General features: G+C 41.8%; 1 pseudogene; it reads left to right on the top strand.

The window, feature by feature from the left end:
• Nucleotides 1–15,684: 15,684 nt before the first annotated feature.
• On the top strand, nt 15,685–16,094 carry LOC116858781 (annotated as a pseudogene).

Genomic DNA, 16,094 nt, shown 5'->3' with positions numbered 1-16,094 from the left:
TTATTTATTTATTTTGACACACAGAGAGAGATCACAAGTAGGCACAGAGGCAGGCGGGGGTGGGGGCGGGTAAGCAGGCTCCTGGGAAGAGCAGAGAGCCTGATGTGGGATGGATCCCAGAACCGAGATCATGACCTGGGCGGAAGGCAGAGGCCCAACCAACTGAGCCACCCAGGTGCCCCTAAATTCTAAAATTTTAATTAAAGTGTGTGTGTGTGTGTGTGTGTGTGTGTGTATGATTGTTTCAGGGAAGTGTTTCGCTGCTGGTGGGACTTGGGATTTTTGCCTACAGGAATAAACATTGTTTCACTAAAATGTCCAACCCCAGACCAGCAGTTTCCCACTTCTAAGTGAGCAGCCTCTCCAGGCCCTGGTGTTTCCTAAGCAGACAAAAGCCTTGGTTTCTGGGTGGAAGGGAGAGAGGGGGCAAGCACTGACCTCAGGGCACTTGTCCTTATTTTGATCTTTGGCTCCACTACGATATTTCTGTTGTCACCAAGCTAATTTGGAGTATGTGTCAAGAGGACCTTTATACATTAAAACAAAACAAAATGCCATCCCACCTCCCACTCCCTTCACCTCAGTAGCTACTCAAACTCTGGCACTTCTGTTTTAATTCCTACTTCTCCAGCACAATCCTTAGACCGATTTGGCTAAACCCAAAGGTGTTCCACACTGCCTTCTGGCGCCATCTCCTGTCCTTTCAAATGCAGTGAAATGTGAGCAGGTCAGAGAATCAAGTGTCCAACTGTGGTAGCTTTTTGGTTTGTTTTTTCTTAAAAGGTCCTTTTTATTTTATTATTAATTTTTTACTTAAATGATCTCTACACCTCATGTGGGGTTCCAACTTACAACCCCTGAGATCAAGAGGGTCATGCTCTTCCAAATGATCCAGCCAGGCATCCCATTAAGAAGTCCTTTTAAAAAGGATATTTAGGGGGCGCTTGGGTGGCTCAGTGGGTTAAAGCCTCTGCCTTCGGCTCAGGTCAAGATCCCCGGGGTCCTGGAATCTAGCCCTGCATCGAGTCCGCATCGGGCTCTGCTCAGCAGGAAGCCTTCTTCCTCCTCTTTCTCTGCCTGCTTCTCTGCCTACTTGTGATCTCTGTCTGTCAAATAAATAAATAAAATCTTAAAAATAAATAAATAAAAAGGATATTTAAGGGCGCCGCTGACTCCTGCTCCCCATGCTTGTGAATACTCTTTCTTTCTCTCTGTCAGATAAATAAGTAAAATCCTTAAAAAAAGGGTGCCTGGGTGGCTCAGTGGGTTAAAGCCTCTGCCTTCAGCTCAGGTCATGATCCCAGGGTCCTGGGATCGAGCCCCACATCGGGCTCTCTGCTCAGCAGGGAGCCTGCTTCCCCCTCTCTCTGTCTGCCTCTCTGCCTACTTGCGATCTCTCTCTCTCTGTCAAATAAATAAATAAAATCTTAAAAAAAAAAAGGATATTTAAGCTCAATAAATGTCCTAAATAGTCTAAAACACCTTACAGGAGCCCACTAAGCCCTCTGAGTGGGTATACAAGAGTTCAGTGTGGGAGGGAGGCTAATCAAAAAGAAAGGAGGGGCGCCGGGTGGCTCAGTCACTTAGGGTCTGCCTTCAGCTTGTGTCGTGATCTCAGGGTCCTGGGGTCCAGCCCTGCATTGGGCTCCCTGCTCAGCAGGGAGCCTGCTTCTCCCTACCACTCATGCTCTCTAACAAATAAATTTAAAAAAATAATAATAAAAACAAAAAGGAAGGAGAATGGCCAACGCAGGAACTTATTCAAGCAATACAGTTGGTAACTAATTACTGAGAAAAGAGAACCAATAAGGAGACAATTAGATGGAATCCGATTTCGTAAAAGAGCAAGTAACTTTGTGCCATGAAATAATGTAGACGCAGAGATACTCTAATTTGGTAGATATCACATTTATTATCACACACTTGTCTTCTAACACATGAGTACTGAAGCCCCTTAAGCAAACACAAGAACTTCAAGAATTGAAGTCAGAGTAAAAACTAAGTAAATAAATGAATAAAGTCCAAGTAATTTGGGAGAGGGGTGGTCAAAATTCTGGATCATTTTCTCAGCTTTCCAGTTCACATTGTCCAACAAATGCACTGTGAGACTACTGTAGACAGAAGACAGACCTGAAATCTTGTAACTTTTTAAAAAAGATTTTATTTATTTGACAGAGAGAGATCACAAGTAGGCAGGCAGAGAGAGAGGGAGAAGCAGACTCCGCACCGAGCAGGGAGCTGGATGCGGGGCTCTATCCCAGGACCCTGAGATCATGACTTGAGCCAAAAGCAGATGCTTAACCCACTGAACCACACAGGCTCCCTTGAAATCTTGTAACTTTGATCAAAAAGTAACACATTTTTAAAAGGGACAGGAGTCTAGAGGCTCCTGGGTGGCTCAGTGGGTTAAGCTACTACCTTTGGCTCAAGTCATAATCTCAGGGTCCTAGGATCGAGCCCTGCATCGGGCTTTCTGCTCAGTGGGGAGCCTGCTCCCCACACTCCGCCCCCGCCGCCTGCCTCTCTGCCTACTTGTGTTCTCTCTCTCTCTCTGTCAAAATAAATAAAGAACATCTTAAAAAAAATAAAAGGACGTGAGTCTTAAAAGGTCAAGTGACTTGGCTGAAGTCATATAGAAATATTTCTGGGACAAAGAATCAGGTTCTGACTGACCCCTCACTCAAAACATGTTAAAATGCTTTAAAGAACAAGACCAAAAACCTTTAAGGAAAATAGAGGTGTTTTTTGTTTTGTTTTGTTTTGTTTTGTTTTTTTAAATAGAGGACATTTCTGGTTCTGGCTGTTGCTCCTGCCTCAGTTAGTTCCCTGTAGTAGCTGAGGAGGCATTGCTGGAAGGAGGAAGTCCAAAACCCAACAAATCTATTTTTTTTTTTTAACCTTCAAGTAATTTTTTTTTTAACGATTTTATTTATTTATTTGACAGAGATCACAAGTAGGCAGAGAGGCAGGCAGAGAGAGGGGAAGGGAAGCAGGCCCCCTGCTGAGCAGAGAGCCCTATTCGGGGCTCAATCCCAGGACCCTGAGATCATGACTTGAGCCGAAGGCAGAGGCTTTAACCCACTGAGCCACCCAGGTGCCCCAACTTCAACTAATTTCTAAGGAACATCTGCAAAAGTGGAATGCAGCTATTAATGAGCTCACAGATCCTGCATTCTTTCTACTGTTCTACTATCAAATGCACTTATTATTTTGGGTATTACATATATTTTTAATTAAGTAGGTGGTTTATAGGTGGTTTATAACCACCTTTCACAGGGTGGTTATAAATCCATTCACATTGGGAAAAATTGACTTTTTCCTCCTTAAAAAAAAAAAACGGGGGACCCTTGGGTGGTTCAGTTGGTTAAGCCTCAGACTAAATCTCAGCTCAGATCTTGATCTTGGGGTCGTGAGTTCAAGCCTCACTTCGTGGTGGGTTTTTTTTTTTTTAATTTTTAGAAGATTTTATTTATTTATTTGACAGAGAGAGAAAGAGAGAGAGAGCACAAGTGGGGGAGTGGCAGGCAGAGGGAGAGGGAGAAGCAGGCTCCCTGCTGAGCAAAGAACCAGATGCGGAGCTGAATCCCAGGACCCTGAGATCAGGACCTGAACCAAAGGCAGAACTTTAACAAACTGAGCCACTCAGGCACCCCTTTTTTGTCTTGTCTTGTCTTTTTTTCCCTTCCTTCCTTCCTTCCTTCTTTCTTTTTTGTTTAGATTCTATCAGAGAGAGAGAGAGAGAGAGAGAGAGCGCACAAAGCAAGGGAAAAAACAGGCAGAGGGAGAAGCAGACTCCCCCTCAAGCAAGGAGCCCCACATGGGGTTTGATCCCAGGACCCAGGGATCATGACCTGAGCTGAAGGCAGACTCTTAAACATCTGAGCCACTCAGGTGTCCCTCAGGTCCACTTTGTACTCCACAATGGGCATGCAACCTACTTAAAAAAAATAAATAAATAAAAACAAAGGAAATAATTACTAGGAGTTGGCTCTAGAATGGTAGAAAACATTGGATCTTAGCAATGGCTTGTCACTTTTCCTTTTAATTATTATTAATTCTTTATTATTAGTAGTATTAAAAGATTTTATTTATTTATTTGACAGAGAGAGAGATCACAAGTAGGCAGAGAGAGAGGGGAAAGCGGGCTCCCTGCTGAGCAGAGAGCCCGACGAGGGGCTCAATCCCAGGACCACGACCCGAGCCAAGGGCAGAGGCCCTAACCCACTAAGCCACCCAGGCGCCCCTCTTTATTATTTTTTAATTATACAAGTAATACCTGATGAATTTAGGGAAAATAGAAGATTCAAAAAAGAAAAAAAGTAACATCACTTTGTCCTATTCCTTCAGTTAGAAATTCCTTCAGTTAGAAATAACCGTGTAGGGGGCACCTGGGTGGCTCAGTCTCTAAATGTATGCCTTCAGCTCAGGTCATGATCCCAGAGTTCTGGGATCAAGCCCTGAATTGGGCTTCCTGTCTGGGCTCCCTGCTCGGTGGGAAGCCTTTCTCTCTCCACTCCCCCTACTACTGTTCTCTCTCTTGCTGTGTCTCTCTCTGTCAAATAAATAAATAAAATCTTTCAGAAAAAAAAAAAGAATAACCGTGTTAATATTTGGTATTTTATAATCATTTTTCTTTTTTTATTAATTATTTTTATTAACATATAATGTATTATTTGCCCCAGGGATACAGGTCTGTGAATTGTCAGGCTTACACACTTCACAGCACTCACCATATCACATACCCTCCCCAATGTCCATAACCTAGCCACCCTCTCTAAAACCCCTGCCCCCACCAACCTTCAGTTTGTTTTGTGAGATTAAGAGTCTCTTATGGTTTGTTTCCCTCCAGATCCCATCTTGTTTCATTTTTTCTAACCCCCTACTCTGCCTCTGAAATTCCTTATATCAGGGAGATCATATGATAATTGTTTTTCTCTGATTGACATATTTCACTCAGCATAATACCCTGTATTTCCATCCACATTGTTGCAAATGACAAGATTTCATTTCTTTTGATAGCTGCATAGTATTCCAGTATGTGTGTGTGTGTGTGTGTGTGTGTACATATATGTATGTATATATATATATATATATATACCACATCTTTATCCATTCATCTGTTGATGGACATCTAGGTTCTTTCCATAGTTTCACTATTGTGGACCTTACTGCTATAAACATTCTGGTGCACACGCCCCTTTGGATCACTACATTTATATCTTTAGGGTAAATACCCAGTAGTGTGATTGCTGGTCATAGGGAAGCTCCATTTTCAACTTTTTTTGAGGAACCTCCATGCTGTTTTCCAGAGTGGCTGTACCAGCTTGTATTCCCACCAACAGTGTAGGAGGGTTCCTCTTCCTCCATATCCGCACCAACATCTATCGTTTCCTGACTTGTTAATTTTAGCCATTCTGACTGGTGTGAGGTGGTATCTCATTGTGGTTTTGCTTTGTATTTCCCTGTTATTAATTGGTTTATATAGTTGGCTGCTCCCATGTTAGGGGCATAGATATTTAAAATTGTTAGAGCTTCTTGTTGGACAGACTATTTAAGCATGATATAGTGTCCTCCCTCATCTCTTATTATAGTCTTTGGCTTAAAATCTTATGTATCTGATATAAGGATTGCCACCCCAGCTTTCTTTTGATGTCCATTAGCATGGTAAATTTTTTTCCACCCCCTCACTTTAAATCTGGAGGTGTCTTTGGGTCTAAAATGAGTTTCTTGCAGACAGCATATTGATGGATTTTGGTTTTTACCCATTCTGATACCCTGTGTCTTTTTATTTATTTATTTATTTATTTATTTATTTATTTGGCACAGAGAGAGAGAGAGAGATCACAAGTAGGCAGAGCAGCAGGCAGAGAGAGAGGGGGAAGCAGGCTCCCCGCAGAGGAGAGAGCCCAATGTGGGGCTCGATCCCAGGACCCCGAGATCATGACCCGAGCCGAAGGCAGCAGCCCAACCCACTGAGCCACCCAGGCGCCCCTACCCTGTGTCTTTTGATTGAGGCATTTAGTCCATTTACATGCAGGATAATTATTGAAAGATATGAATTTAGTGCCATTGTATTGCCTGTAAGGTGACTGTTATTGTATAGTGTCTCTATTCCTTTCTGATACACTACTTTTAGGTTCTCTCTTTGTTTAGAGGACCCCTTTCAATATTTCCTGTAGAGCTTGTTTGTGTTTGCAAATTCTTTTTATTTTTGTTTGTTCTGGAAGCTTTTTATATCTCCTTCTATTTTCAATGATCGCCTAGCTGGATATAGTATTCTTGGCTGCATATTTTTCTCGTTTAGTGCTCTGAATACATCATGGCAGCTCTTTCTGGCCTGCCAGGTCTCTGTGGATGAGTCTGCTGCCAAAATAATATTTCTACCATCGTATGTTACAGACTTCTTGTCCCAAGCTGCTTTCAGGATTTTTTCTTTGTCATTAAGACTTGTAAGTTTTGCCATTGGATGCTGGGTGTGGACCTATATTTATTGATTTTGAGGGGGTTTCTCTGTGCCTCCTGGATTTTGATGCTTGTTCCCTTTGCCATATTAGGGAAATTCTCTACTATAATTTGCTCTAATATACCTTCTGCCCCTCTCTTTCTTCTTCTTCTGGAATCCCAATTATTCTAATATTTCATTTTATGGTATCACTTATCTCTCAAATTCTCCCCTCAGGGTCCAGTAGTTGTTTGTCTCTCTTTTGCTCAGCTTCTTTATTTTTCATCACTTGGTCTTCTATAACACTTATTCTCTCTTCTGCCTCATTTGTCCTAGCAGTAAGAGCCTCCATTTTTTTTTTAAATATTTTATTTATTTATTTGACAGACAGCGATCACAAGTAGGCAGAGAAGCAGGCAGAGAGAGAGGAGGAAGCAGGCTCCCTGCTGAGCAGAGAGCCTGATGTGGAGCTCGATCCCAGGACCCTGGGACCATGACCTGACCCGAAGGCAGAGGCTTTAACCCACTGAGCCACCCAGGCGCCCAAGAGCCTACATTTTTTATTGCACCTCATTAATAGCTTTTTTGATTTCCACTTGGTTAGATTTTAGTTCTTTTATTTCTCCAGAAAGGGATTTTATTTCTCCAGAAAGGGTTTCTCTAACATCTTCCATGCCTTTTTCGAGCCCAGCTAGCACCTTGAGAATCATTGTTCTGAACTCTAGTTCTGACATATTGCCAATGTCTGTATTGATTAGGTCCCTAGCCATCATTACGGCCTCTTGTTCTTTTTTTGGTGGTGAGTTTTTCCACCTTGTCATTTTATCCGGATAAGAATATATAAACGAGGAAATGAAATACTAAAAGGGTGGCAAAGACCCCGGAAAAATGTACGCTAACCAAATCAAAGGAGATCCAAAACCGGGGGGAGAAGAAAGGGAGAACAAAGAAAAAAAAATACATATATATATATTAGACTGGTGAATAGAACAGAGCCACCCACTTGATTTTGGGTGTAGAAGAAACTACCTCCCAAACTACCTCCTTTACCTTAGAAGAAACTACCTCCTAAAATTTTAAAGAATGAAGAACTTATATGTATACAATAATAAGGGTAAACACGATGAAGGGATGGAACGTGACTGTAAAGATGAAAATTTTGAAAAAATTCTAAAAGAGGAATTGATAAGTTAAGTTAGTTGAAAAAAAAAAAAAGGAGGGAATGTGCTCAGGCTGGAGACTAGAACAAAGCCATGTGCTAGATTAGGGTATATTTTGGTCTATTAGAAGAAATTGTATCCCAAAATTTTTTAGAAAAAAAACCCATATGTATACAAAAAATAAGGTTAAATACAATGAAGGGATAAAATTGACTATTAACAATGAAGGTATAAAAAGATTTTTTTTAAAGAAAGGTATTATTAAGATAAACTAGTTAGAAAACATTAAAAGAGGAAAGAGGAAAAGTTAAAAAATAGATTAAGAAAAAAATAAAATTAAAAAAAAATTTAACTTTGCAAGATGAAAGGATCATGGGGGAAAAACCGTGAATTCTAAGAGTTGCTTTCCCCTAGCTCTGGAGTTCCGGTGTTCTCCATCTGTGAGCTTGGTCTTGGCTAGATGTTCTTGCTGCTCTTCTGTGGGAGAGGCTCCTTTTGCAGTGATTCTCAAGTGTCTTTGCCTGAGGTGGAACTGCACCACCCTTGCCAGGAGCCTGGCTAAGTAATCTCAGGTTCGCTTTCGGGAGCTTTGGTTCCCTGAGCACTTTCTGTACAGCTTTGGAGGACGGGAATGAAAATGGCGGCTTCCCAGTCTCCTGCCCAGAGGAGCCGAGAACTTGGGACCCCACTCCTCAGTGCCCCCTCAGAGAAAAGCGGACAATCACTCCCATCTCCCTGGTCTCTGGCTGGGCTCCGAGCTCACCTGGTCTGTGACCAAGCATTTCTATCTGTGGTGCACGGCCCCATTTGGAGTCTCCAAACCCAGCAGATTCCTGCCGTGCTGCTCCTCCCAGAGGAGGAACGTATGTCTCCCCAGATTGGCCACTTGGGGGGGTCCTTGCTTGAAGAGTAGTAGTCTGACTGTGCCTTGGATCATGGTTTAAGGTAACCCCAACTGAGATCTCACTCCTTGGCTCTGTCTCTATAAGTTGGCTTCCCCGCTCTGATACCTGGCAGCTCTGCCACGCTCATACACCCCTGATCTTTCTGTGACCCCGTGGGACCTGAGACCATACTGTCCTTGTGAGGGCTCCACCCCTGCTTAGCCTCTGGAGTGATGTCCTTCAGTGGAGCAGACTTCCAAAAGTTCTGATTTTGTGCTTCACTGCTCCACCGCTTGCTGGGAGACGGTCCCTCTTGCCACAGTCTATCCTCCCAATGCTTTGGATTCTCTTTTCTGCTCGTCCTACCTTTTCAGAAAGTGGTCGATTTTCTGTTCCTAGAATTATTGCTCTCCTTCTCTTCTATCTCCTGTTGAGTTTGTAGGTGTTGGGAATGGTTTGATACCTATCTAGCTGAACTCCTGGGATCTGATGTCATTTCAGTGTGCTACTCCTCTGCCATCCTGCCTCTATAGTCATTTTTCTATGAAGTTACATCTAAATGCATACATTTTGCTGCACCAGGATGGCTCAGTAGGTCAACCATTTGCCTTGAGGTCAGATCATGATCCCAGAGTCCTGGGAACAAGTCCTGCACGGGGCTCCTTGCTCAGCGGGAAGTCTGCTTCTCTCTCTTCCTCTAGTTCTCTCCTCTGCTTCTGTGTGCTCTCTCTCTCAAATGAATAAATAAAATCTTTTTAAAAAATGCATACATTTATGTGTATAAATGTACTTTTTACAAAAATGTAACCATACTATACACATATTTGGTCTGTAACCTTTTTTTATAGCATTATTTTGTGAACACTCTTCAATGTCCATAAATATGTATCCCTATTTCTCTTTCTTATACTTTTTTTTGAAGATTTTATTAATTTATTTGACAGAGAGAGAGATCATAAGTAGGCAGAGAGGCAGGCAGAGAGAGAGGAGGAAGCAGGCTCCCTGCTGAGCAGAGAGCCAGATGCGGAGCTTAATCTCAGGACCCTGAGATCATGACCTGAACCGAAGGCAGAGGCCTAACCCACTGAGCCACCCAGGTGCCCCTTTCTGTTGATTTAACAGATGGCTTGCTCTTTTCTTTAGTTACAAAAGAAATGAGACCTACATATTAAATTATTGAATATATATAACATGCAGTATATATTCATATTCACTAGAGCTACAGAGTATTATCAGTATCAAAAAATTCTTTATTTTTTTAAGATTTTATTTATTTATTTGACAGACAGAGATCGCAAGTAGGCAGAGAGGCAGGCAGAGAGAGAGAGGGAAGTAGGCTCCCCGCTGAGCAGAGAGCTTGATGTGGAGCTCGATCTCAGGATCTCGGGATCACGACCTGAGCTGAAGGCAGAGGCTTTAACCCACTGAGCCACCCAGGCGCCCCTCAAAAAATTCTTTACTTATAACTTATATTCCCCTCTTCCCCTACTAATCTTGTATTTATCAATATTCTAACTAAGCAGAACATAGTAACCTCGCATATGTTTCTGGAGTTCCTCTAAGCACCAGATATGTTTGGATTTTCTGATAGGGAAATGTTTATACTTCAGAATGAAGACAGTGAGACAAAGAAGTTCACTATGAGCCCACTCTCCCCTTCTCTGTCATCAATTTAAGCGTCATAGTATTGTATAGAAATAACCTAGTATATTTAACCACTCCTCTGCCTTGGGATTTTTAGAGGTTTTTTTTTTTTTTCCAGTTTGTATCTATAATAATACTTCAATGAGAATATTCTTGTTTATACATATTTACACATTGTCCCGTTGTTTCCTAGAATTGCAAGAGGGTCTATGCTTTTTCTTTTAACTTTTTATTATGAAAAAATTCAAACTCAACCTTTTTTATTTTTTTAAAGATTTTATTTATTTATTTGACAGAGAGAGAGATCACAAGTAGGCAGATCTGGCAGAGAGAGAGAGAGAAGCAGGCTCCCTGCCGAGCAGAGAGCCCAATGTGGGACTCCATCCCAGAACCCCAAGATCATGACCTGAGCCGAAGGCAATGGCTTAACCCACTGAGCCACCCAGGCGCCCCAAACTCAACCCTTAATAAAAAAGATTTATTTATTTGAGAGACAGAGTGTGCACATGGTGGGGGTGGGCAGAGGGGTGGCGAGAGAGTCTTAAGCAGACTTCATGCCGAGAGTGGAGCCTGATGCAGGGCTTGATCTCACTACCCTGAGAACAGGACCTGAGCAGAAACCAAAAGTCGGGCGCTTAACCAGCTGCCCACCCAGGTGTCCCCAATCCTTTTTAAAAAGTCAGGTTTATGAAGGTGTTATTTACATGCAGTAAAATTCGTCCTTGTTAGCGTAAAGTTCTATGTGTTCTGACAAATGCATACATTCCCGTAATGACCATAATAATCAAGACAGAACAGTTCATCATGCCTGCTGCTCGGTAATTCCCTTGTGCATTTGTTGTCAGCTTCCCTTCCCACACTCATCCTTCGGTAACTACTGATCTGTTTTCTGACCCTATGATTTTGCCTTTCCCAGAATGTCTTATATATTAAATTATACAGTATGTAGTGTTTCGAGTCTGTCTTCTTTACTTAGCATTCATTCATGTTGTTGCATATCAGAAATTTGTTGCATTTTATTGCTGCATTTTTCTACTCTATGGGTGTACCACAAGTTGTTTATCCATTTACCAGTTGAAGATCATGTGGGTTGTTTCCAGTTTTTAGCGACCAAGAATCAAGCCACTGTAAACATTAGGGTACGAGTTTTTTTTTTAAAGATTTTATTTTTATTTATTCGACAGACAGAGATCACAAGTAGGCAGAGAGGCAGGCAGAGACAGAGGGAGAAGCAGGCTCCCCACTGAGTAGAGAGCCTGATGCGGGGCTTGATCCCAGGACCCTGGGATCATGACCTGAGCCGAAGGCAGAGGCTTTAACCCACTGAGCCACCCAGGTGCCCCGGGGTATGAGTTTTTGAATGAACCTATTTTTTTAATTGTTCTTGTATGGGAGTAATAGTGGGAGTGAACACCCTGTGCTGGGTTGTATGGTAAGTGTATGTTTCACTTTGTAAGAAACAGCCAAACTGTCTGTCGTTGTGGTTGTACTATTTTTCATTTCCACCAGCAATGTGTGAAAGCTCCAGTTGTTCCAGTATTGGGCATTGTTTGTGATATATCTCTATATGTATATGCATGTGTATATACATAAAACAAAACAACAAAAAGTAGCCATCCTAATAGGTCTGTTGCAGTATTTCTTTTTAATTTGGGGTGTGCTCCTTTTGAAGTTTTTTTTTCTTCTATATTTATTGTAATATTTCCCTCCTTAAAGGTCATACTCCTCCAATGGTATATACATAAGTTGTCACTCTTTCCTTCTTTCTCTGGAGAGATAAAGGACCCTTCAATTGGTGTTCCATGGCTAGGCAAAATTTTAGTATTTTTCTCTCCCTCACAACCTTTTAGCTATTTTGCAGAAATAAGATTCACTTGTACCATGGTTAAATTTTTGTACAACAAACAAAATTTTAGTATTTTTTAGTATTTTTCTCTCTCTCATAACCTTTTAGCTATTTTGCAGAAATAAGATTCACTTGTACCATGGTTAAATTTTTGTACAACAAATCCCATCTTTTCATGGGATTTCATGGGACAGACAGAGATCACAAGCATAAAGTGAGAGATATGTTCAATTGGAGGAAATTTTGGTTTAAAGGTGAGTAAAGTCTACATTAGGGAGTGTAGCAAGCTGTTCCAAGACACACTGAAACAATGAAGAAGAAACAAACAAAAAAAAAGGCACAAAAACAAAGCAACAAATAAGACATACATTGAAAGTAAACCCACCACGTTGTAAGAAGTAATAACACCAAAATAATTTATATTAATGCAAAATACTGCTTGTCAAAGCAGCTCAAATAACCAAGCAGGAGAAAACCTGAATTCAATGAACCACATTGCACCAGTTCACTCAGCTTCCGTCAAATTTCAATATATTTCTGTAGGATTGCATTAAACTCTTGGGTTACTAAGACTTGGTTTCTGGTATTTTGTGGAAGCTGTTGACATGATTGAACTAAAGTTAAATGGAAACCCAAACACAGCCTTGGCAAAAATCCAGACTGTATTAAGAAATAAACAGAGGAACACACTTATCCAAACACATGGCAGAAGAAAATACCAAAATCCCGTCAACAGGCATTGTGCATTGAATAAGCTCTCTACTCTGTAACTGCGAGTTTGGCTTTGGCATGGTAAATTCCTCTGTAACAAAATATATGTATCTTCTTATCTTTTACTACAGAATAAGAAAAGCAAATGTTGGCTTAAAGATAGCTAAAACACTCAATTTATTTTCTTCTTTGTAGAAGATCCACAAGTCAGTTGTTAGATACCTCATATATTATTGTTGTTGTTGTTGTTGTTGTTGTTGTTATTTTTAGAGGGGGAAGGAATGGGGAGGGGCAGAGAGAGGGGGGCAAATAGAGAATCTTAAGCAGGTTCCATGCCCAGCTTGGAGCCCAACGCAGGCTCAATCTCACAACTGTGAACTCATGACTGGAGCTGAATTCAAGAGTCAGACACTTACTTGACTGAGCCACCCAGGAATTGCTACCTCATGTTAATTTTTTAAATTTAACTTTTAATTTTATCAAAGCAGTATAGGTACATAGTTTAAAAAGCCAAATGGATTGCTAAAAGTCATAATACTCTATTCTCCCCATATCCAACTTTTATTTCCTCAATAATTGCAACTTTTTAATGGTGTCTTGCAGTCTAGCACTCTAAATTTTCTTTCTTTTTAGGAAAAAAGGTTTTATTTTTATTTATTTGAGAGAGAGAGACAGATAGCATAAATGGGGAGGAGAGGGAGAAGCAGTTTCCCCATTGAGCAGGGAACCTGTTGTGGGGCTGGATTCCAGGACCCTGGGATCATGACTTGAGCTGAAGGCAAATGTGCAATGACTGGGCCACCCAGGTACCCCTAGAACTCCAAATTTTCCAAAACCATGTTTATACTGCTCTTTCTTTCTTTCTTTCTTTCTTTCTTTCTTTCTTTAAGATTTTATTTATTTATTTGACAGAGAGAGATCACAAGTAGGCAGACAGGCAGGCAGAGAGACACAGAGGGGGAATCAGGCTCCCCACTGAGCAGAGAGCCCCATGTGGGGCTTGATCCCAGGACTCTGGTATCATGACCCGAGCCAAAGGTGGAGGCCTTAACTCACTGAGCCACCCAGGTGCCCCGATTTTTCAGTTTTAGATATTATCTTTTAAAAGACATTTTTAATAAATATATATATTAATAAAATATATATATTTTTAAAGATTTTATTTATTTATTTGACAGACAGAGATCACAAGTAGGCAGAGAGGCAGGCAGAGAGAGAGAGGAAGGGAAGCAGGCTCCCCGCTGAGCAGAGAGCCTGATGCGGGGCTCGATCCCAGGACCCTGAGACCATGACCCGAGCCAAAGGCAGAGGCTTAACCCACTGAGCCACCCAGGTGCCCCAAGACATTTTTAATATTTTTTATTTAAAAATATTTTTATTTATTTATTTGAGAGATTGAGAGAGCACAGTCAGGAGGAGCTGCAGGCAGAGGGAGAGGGAGAAGCAGGCTCCCTGCTGAGCAGGGAGCCTGAGAACATGATGTGGGGCTGGATCCCAGGACCCTGGAATCATGACCTGAGTGGAAGGCAGATGCTTAATAACTGAGCCACCCAGGTGCCTATATATATATGTATATACATGTATATATACGTACATATATATGTACGTATATATACGTGTATACACACGCACACACACACATATATATATATATATTTTTTTTTTAAGGAGGCTCCATGACCAGAGTGGAGCCCAGTGTGGGACCTGAACTCACAATCCTGAGATCAAGACCTGAACTGAGATGAAGAGTCCAAGCTTAACCGACTGAGCCACACAGGCGCCCCAGATATTATTACCTTTTAATTTCCAACTACAAAAGATGAGGATTTACCTCATCATGTGTTACTCCCCAACACATTTCTACCCTATCCTCCTGATATAGTTATTATATATATATTTTTAAAGATTTTATTTGTTTATTTATTTGACAGGCAGAGATCCCAAGCAGGCAGAGAGGCAGGCAGAGAGAGAGAGAGGGAAGCAGGCTCCCCGCCGAGCAGAGAACCCGATGCTGGACTCGATCCCAGGACCCCGAGATCATGACCTGAGCCGAAGGCAGTGGCTTAACCCACTGAGCCACCCAGGCGCCCATAGTTATTATATTTTTAATTGAAGTGTAATTAACATAACAATGTTACACTAGTTTCAGGTGTACAATACCATGATTTGACAATTCTGTACATTGCTCAGTGCTCAGCAAGGTAAGTGTATTATTAATCCCTTTCACCTATTTCACCCATCCCTCCATCCACCTCCCCCCTGGAAACCATCAGGTTGTTCTCTGTATTTAAAACTCTGTTTTTGGGGCGCCTGGGTGGCTCAGTGGGTTAAGCCACTGCCTTCGGCTCAGGTCATGATCTCAGGGTCCTGGGATTGAGCCCTGCATCGGGCTCTCTGCTCAGCAGGGAGCTTGCTTCCTCCTCTCTCTCTGCCTGCCTCTGCCTGCTTGTGATCTCTCTCTGTCAAATAAATAAATAAAATCTTAAAAAAAAACAACAACTCTGTTTTTGGGGCACCTGGGTGGCTCAGTGGGTTAAAAGAGGCCTTTGGCTCAGGTCATGATCTCAGGGTTTTGGGATCGAGTCCCGCATCGGGCTCTCTGCTCAGCAGGGAGCCTGCTTCTCCCCTTCTCTCTCTGCCTGCCTCTCTGCCTACTTGTGATCTCTGTCTGTCAAATAAATAAAATCTTTAAATCTTTAAAAACAAACAAACAAAAAAACCCAAAACAAACAAACAAACAAAAACTCTGTTTTTGTGCACCTGGGGGGCTCAGTTGTTAAGCATCTGCCTTCTGCTCAGGTCTTGATTCTAGGGTCCTGGGATGGAGACCCACATCAGGCTTCCTGTTCAACAGGGAGTCTGCTTATTCCTCTCCCTCTGCCTGCCTCTCCCCTGCTTGTTTTCTCTCTCTCTTTCTCTCTCTCAAATAAATAAATAAAATATATTTTTTTAAAAATCACCTTTTTTTTTTTGGTGAGCTTTTTGCCTCTGTGTAGTATGCCCACCTCCCTTTCTGCCTCCACTGACACACTGAGACCCCCGGAAAAGCTTGTGGGGAAGGGGGGCAAGAAAAGAAGCAAGTTCTGAAGTTTACTCTTGACTGCACTCACCCTGTAGAAGATGGAATCATGGTTGCTGCCCCTTTTGAGCGGTTTATTCAAGAGAGATTCAAAGTGAATAGAAAAGCTGGGAATCTTGGGGGGGGGGGCTTGTAACCATGGAAGGGAACAAGAGCAAGATTATTGTACCTTTTGAGGTGTCTTTTTCCACCAGACGTTTGAAATATTTCACCGAAAAATATTTGAAAAATAATCTACGTGATTGGTTGTATCTAGTTGCTAACAGCAGTTAGGAATTGTTACGTCTAGATTTATCAGTGCGAGGAAGAGGAGGAAGATGGAGATTAA

The sequence above is a fragment of the Lontra canadensis genome, unplaced genomic scaffold (assembly GCF_010015895.1).
Source record: "Lontra canadensis isolate GAN:19392208 unplaced genomic scaffold, GSC_riverotter_1.0 scaffold142, whole genome shotgun sequence".
Classification (NCBI taxonomy): domain Eukaryota; kingdom Metazoa; phylum Chordata; class Mammalia; order Carnivora; family Mustelidae; genus Lontra; species Lontra canadensis.
Note: the sequence above shows the minus strand (reverse complement) of the source record. Positions and strands in the feature narration are given on the sequence as shown.